We start from the raw sequence: 6,706 nt of genomic DNA on the forward strand, positions 1-6,706 counted from the left end.
AACTCATTTTGTATCCCAGGCTGGCCACAAATTCACAACAATTGTTCTGTCTTAGCCTCCCTAGTTCTAGGGTTACAAACATGCACCATCATGCCCAGCTTTGTTCCTTTTGTAGAAGCTTAAGGTTCAACTTTTTTTTTTTTTTTTTTTGTACCAAGGATCAGGACCTTGTACTTGTCAGGCAGGCATTTATGCTACTGAGCTCTGTTTTTCTTTTTTTTGTGGAACCGGGGATTGAACTCAGGTGCTTGTGCTTGCCAGGGAAGCACTTATTCCATTGAGCCATCTCCCTGGCCCTCTGTTTTTCTGATATGCGAAATGGCACTATAAATTTCCCTCATAGAACTGCTTTCATTGTGCCCTGTAAGTTTTGGTATGTTATAGTGACATTATCATTTAATTGTAAAAACTTTCTAATTCTTTCATTTCCTGTGTGATCTATTAGTGTTCAGGAGGGTGCTATTTTTCTCCCCACTGGAAATGGAACGTAGGATCTCGTACTTGCCAGGTGGGTGCTGTGCTGCTGAGCTATATCCCTGGCCCAGGAGGGTACTATTTAATTTCTGTGTACTTAAGAAGTTCTTATGGGTTTTTTTGCCATTGATTTCCAATTTCACTGCATTGTGGTCTGATAATATGCATAGGATAATTTCAATTTCTTTGCATTTATTTAATCATGTGGTTTATTTTGGAGAACTTTCCATGTGCAACTCACAAGAATGTGTATTCTGATGTTTTTGGGCGAAATACTCTGTAAACATCTTGTAAGTCCATTTGTTCAGAAGTAATATTTCATTGTTGATTTTTTTGTCTAGTTGATCTATTTGTGACAGTGGTATATTTAGATTCCCTCAATGCAGTTGTATTAGTGTTTAGTTTATCTTTCATGTCAGTTATTTTTTTATTTAATTAAATTAATTAATTAATTTTGTCTTTTTGAGACATTCTTGCTATACAGTTCGGGCTGGCCTTGAGCTCACTTTGCAGCCCAGGCCGGTCTTGAACTCATGGCAATCTTCCTGCCTCAGCCTCCCAAGTACTGGGATTAGAGGTGTGTGCCACACCCACCTATTTATTTTTTTTTATTTTATTTTTATTTATTTATTTATTTTTATTTATTTTGTGCATGTGTGGCCAGCTCAGCCCAGCAGGGGGCGGGGCTGGCTGGCATGTGGTGCTGGGGGATTGAACCGCGGTCCCTGTGCTTTGCTTATCTTAGCTTGTTCTAAGTAGGTGCTTTAGACCACTGAGCCATCTCACCAGCCCCTCACCTATTTATTTTATATAGTTGGGTACACTGGCATTTGTTGCATATATATTTATGATTGTTATCTCTTCTTCTTGGATTGTTGCCTTTACAAAGATATAGTGACCTTTGTTTCTCTCAATCAGTCTTGGCTTGAAATCTACTTTTTCTGCAAATAGAGTAGCTAACGTTGCTTTTTTCCGATTTCTGTCCCATGGAGTATTGTTTTCCATTCTGTTGTTCTTCATTGTTTTCTAGCATATTGTTGGATCTTGCTACCTGATCCATTCTGCCAGTCTGTTTCTTTTGATTGGTGAATTGAAGCCATTAACATTGATGATGTAACTGGTATGAATTGACTTGTCAATGTCATGTTATTTTCCTATTATTACACCCCACTACCACCATCATCCCCGCCCCATTTAGTAGTAGTTTGTCTTTGGTGGATTAATTCTTTTGGGGTTAATGGAGTTTTAGTCTTTTTACCTTTCTAGAATGTCTTTCAAAATATTTTGGAGTGCTGATTTGGTGGTCATGAGTTACCTCAGGTCTTCTTTGTCATGGAAGCATCTTATTTCTCAAGATACGTGGGATGTGGGATATGTCAGTCTTATTTGGAGGTTGTTCTCTTTTATGGCTTGAACTACTTCACGCTGTGCTTGACTTTAGGGTTTGTGTTGAGAAGTCAGTTACAATTCTGATGGGCTTTCCTTTATAGGTGATTTGGGTTTTTTTCTTTTCTTATTTTTATTTGTTTATTTATTTTTGGTATTGGGAATCAAACTCCAGACCTTATACTTTTTAGGTAGGCACTGTGCTGCTGAGCTATATTCCTGGTCCTCAGTTTCTTATAATATTCTGTTCTTGTGTTGAATTTCTAGAACTTTGACTTTTTAAAATTTTGCCTATTACGTACCTTGCTGTAAATATTTTTTGATCATAACTAATTGGAGTCCTATATGCCTCACTTAACTGTGTATCACGTTCTTTTTCCTTGTTTGGGAAGTTTTGTGCCATTACTTCTTTGAACAGATTTATAATGTTATTTGTGCTATCAGTTGATTCCGATAAATCTGTTTGTTTGTTTGTTTGAGACACTGTCTTGCTATGTAGTTCTGGCTGGCCTGGAACTCACTTTGTAGCCCAGGCTGACCTCAAACTCACAGTGATCCTCTGGCTTCAACCTTCTGAGAGCTAGGATCACAGACATGTGTTACAATGTCTGGCCAAGATCCATTTTATGTTCTTCTTTGTATCATCTAGAAGCTACTGAATTCTTTTCTCATGGTCTCTTGCTATTTGAAAGAAATCTTTTATTTTCATGATCACTAACCTCATTCCTGTCTTTTATAGCTGATACTCTCTGCTCACATTGGCTCTTTCTGCTGCGTATACTTTCAGTGAAAGTGTTAATCTTGTATACCTATTTGAATCTCTTTCATGGATTTCATTTTTTTCCTGTGTTGGGCATTCATGGTTTCCATCATTTTCCTGAGCGCCTCTATTTTTTCCAATCTCTATCTGTTCTAGAGTCACTAAGTGTGTCTTTCATTATGGTCACCATCTGTTATCTGAGAAAGCAGTTTTGATTTAATTTTTTTCTAGAGTCTCATTCATCTGCTTTGTTACTTCGACTATTACCACTTAAGAGAGTCCAGGGGGTGGCTTTTGGATTGCTCTACCTCCTTGCCACCTGAATTTGCTTTTGGTGAGCTGGAAGTCTGGGGTTGTATCTTAAATGTTTTGTCATTTTCTTTTTTTTAAAGTTTAATTCCTAGATTGTTGCTTGTAAATTGCTTATGGTGGGTAGTGTTATTGCTAGTATTTAGAACGTTTGGGAAATGACTACTTTTCAGGGATGTCTTCCAGGTGTAGCTGGCTTTTGGGTTTTGAGTCTGTTACAGGATTTTATTACTTGAATTTATTGGGTGTGAGAAGTTTCCACCTAGTCTAGCCCCTGGTTCTTTGACACTAGTCTACAGTATTGTTTATGACCCTTGACTGTCTCAGTCTTGGCATACCATTACAACAATTATGTCTCCTTGGCTAAAGTCATACAATCAGGGCAGGAAGATAGCTCAGTAGTCCTGAGTTCAATCCCTGGTAGAAAATAAATAAATAAACAATAAGAATGTCATCCAAAAAAAAAAAAAATGGGGGCTGGTGAGATGGCTCAGTGGTCTAAAGCACCTACTTGGAACAAGCTAAGCAAAGCACAGGGACCACTGTTCGATCCCCCAGCACCACATGCCAGCCAGCCCTGCCCCCTGGTGGGCTGAGCTGGCCACACACACACACACATAAATAAATAAAAAAATTAAAAAAAAAAAGAATGTCATCAAACACAGCCTAGAACATTACAAACTGTGGTAACATGATTTGCCACCTTTTACTGTATGAGCTAGATTTGTGGTTGTATAAGAAAATCTAGTACAAACCAGAAAATTTTATACAGTAAATAAGCTTTCAATAAGGTGATTGTACCCTTAGGGGACAACATTTAAAAGGGGGTTGGGAATAAAATAGAAGGAGAAGAGATTGAAGCAAGGTTGGAGAGCAAAGATGGATTACAAAAACTTCGGGAAACTCATGAAGAAGACAGAAGGAAAGAGAAGGAACATAAATGCAAGAACAGAACAGTAACAAAAAACCCCCTAGAAATTGTGTTCACTTTTGTGTAAAAATAAGATCAAATAATCAAGAAGAAACAACCAAACAAAAACAGGGAAATTCTTGAAAAAGAAAATAAGAAAGAAATGTCCACTTCAAGGCATGTCACTGCTCTCTCCGATGAGACAGTGTGATCACACATCATCCAGATCTGAGTTGATTCATCACTGCAAGCCAGCCATAGTTTTACTTCAGGGTAGTGGAGAATCCCAGCAAACCTGCACTGTAGTTCTACTAAAGTTCAGGCTGATTTCTGGCTGTGAGAATAGAACCTGATTTGTTCAGCCTGTAATACTATGTACACCTGCTGCTGGCTTGGTTTGCTCCCTGACCTCCTGCCAACTTGGAATCAGCAACCCCACCCTCACACTGGGAGCTGTCAGGTGGAGCCATCCTACAGCTGTTCTGAGCTCAAGCTCAGTTGGCCCCTCTCCAAGATGGCTACCAACCAGTCACCTTTTCCTAGGATGTGACTGAACCCAAGCAACTCAGCAGCTACTACAGTCCACTGTGTTCACTGCTCTGTTTCATTGGTGCATTTCTCTGTGAAGCTCACTGCAGTCTCCAGTAGTGACTATGGGTCTGCAAATTTGAGCTACTTCTCCCATGCGGTCAGATTTTAGAGAGAAAATACCTCCTTCTTCTGTATTGAAGTCTCTCTCTATGGGCTTTAATTCTCACTTTACATTCTTCCTGGGTCCTAGGGACTCTGTTCCCTCCTTGCCTTCATTTTTTTTTTTTTTTTTTTAGACAGGGTCTTACTATGCAGTTTGGGCTGGCTTGTGTTCACTTTTGTAGCCCCCAGGCTGGTCTCGAAGAGGCTTTGTCTCAACCTCCAAAATGCTGGGATTACAGGTGTGCACCACCATACCCAGTTCTGGGCTTCATGGTGTGGGTCCACATCCGGGGCCAAGACCGCATGGCATGTGGTGCCGGGGATTGAATTTGGGTCCTTGCGCTTGCCAGGTAGTAGCATATGCTGTCTCCCTGGCTGCTTCTTCATGTTTCTATATTCCTTGGTCTGGATACCAGTTCTTAGCAAGGCTCTTTTTCTGCTTCTCATTACTATCCTCTAGGCTTGTAACACAATACTGGCTTTTTTCCCCATCAGTTTTTTTAATATTTATTTATTTGTGTGTGTGTGTGTGTGTGTGTGTGTGTGTGTGTGTGTATGGCCAGTTCAGCCCACCAGGGGGCGGGGCTGGGGGGCGGGGCTGGCTGGCATGTGGTGCTGGGGGATTGAACCACAGTCCCTGTGCTTTGCTTAGCTTAGCTTGTTCTAAGTAGGTGCTTTAGACCACTGAGCCATCTCACCAGCCCTTCCTATCAGTTTTAAAATGTAATTTTTAAATTAATTCAGATAAGTTACTTATTAACTGCATTTATGATTTGAATTTTGAGTAACAAATCTATAATATATCAAGCTTTAAAAATTTAATGTGAACTCAGTATTGTAGTGCACTCCTATAATCCCAGCACTCAAAAGACTGATTCAGGAGGATTATTGTAAGTCTCAGGCCAGCCTTGGCTATAAATTGAGTTCAAGGCCAATTTGAACTATATAGCAAGACTATCTAAAAAAAAAAAAAAAAAAAAGTTTAATGGTATCACAGCATGAAATGCATTCAGTCAACAGCTTTAAAAATCTGGGCAAAGTGGTACACCTATAATACCAGCCCTTTGGGACGCTAAGGCAGGAGGATCGCAAGTTGAATCCCACTGGGCAGTTTAGTGGTGTAGCATCCCACTGGGCAGTTTAGTGGTGTAGCAAAAGCCTGTCTCAAAATAAAAGTAAAGGCCCTAAATTCAATCTCCAGTACCTCAAAATTTTTTCTTTTTAATGTATTTAGTACATGGTCTTACTATATAGCTTGGGCTTGTAGTGATGATCCTCCTGTTTTCAGCCTCCCCAAGTGCTGGGATTACAGGTATGTGCCACCACACCCAGCCTAGGTGGCTGGCTCAGGGTGCCTGGGGCAGGGCTGGTGGAGCCTGTGATACACGGGATCGAACCCTGGTCCCTACCTACACTTGCCTAAGCAAACACTTAGTCTGCTGAGCTATCTTGCCGGCCCTCAAAAAGTTTTTCTTTGAAAATAAATCAATACTATATATTATTTACATTTTTTTAGAAAGTTGTGGTAAGATACATATTTCATTAAACTTGCCATCTTTATACTTTTTAGGTGTATATATAGTTCCCTCGTGTAAGTACTTTTGCATGGCTTTGTAGCCAGGTTTCACAGCTTGCAAAACTGAAATATACTACAAAACAATTCTCCTTTAATTCTTGCCATAGCACCTAGCAGCCAAGCTTCTACACTGTCTTCTGCAGTTGTGTACTCTAGAAATGTCATTTAAGGGAGTAATACAGGGACTGTGTCTTTCTGACTAGTGGTTTCACTTAGCATTGTATCTTCAAGGTTTCTCTGTATTAAAATGTAACATAATACTACATTTATCAGAATTTCTTGATTTTGAGGTTGACTGTATTTCCATTGTGTGTAAATACATTGTATTTATTCATCCGTTGAGAGACACTTAAGTTGCTTCTATGCTTCTGGTGTAAATAATGCTCCAGTGAACATGAGCATATCAATATCTCCTCATTCAATTCTTTCTACTTTCAATTCTTTTTTTTTTAAATTTTTTAAATTTTTTTTATATTTGTCCAACCCATCTCCAACTTACTTTATTTTTAATTTTATTTATTTATGTGTGTGTGTGTGTGTGTGTGTGTGTGGCCAGCTCAGCCCACCAGGGGGCGGGGCTGGCTGGCATGTGGTGCTG

The sequence above is a fragment of the Octodon degus genome, unplaced genomic scaffold, assembly GCF_000260255.1.
Source record: "Octodon degus isolate 3935 unplaced genomic scaffold, OctDeg1.0 scaffold00130, whole genome shotgun sequence".
Lineage (NCBI taxonomy): Eukaryota > Metazoa > Chordata > Mammalia > Rodentia > Octodontidae > Octodon > Octodon degus.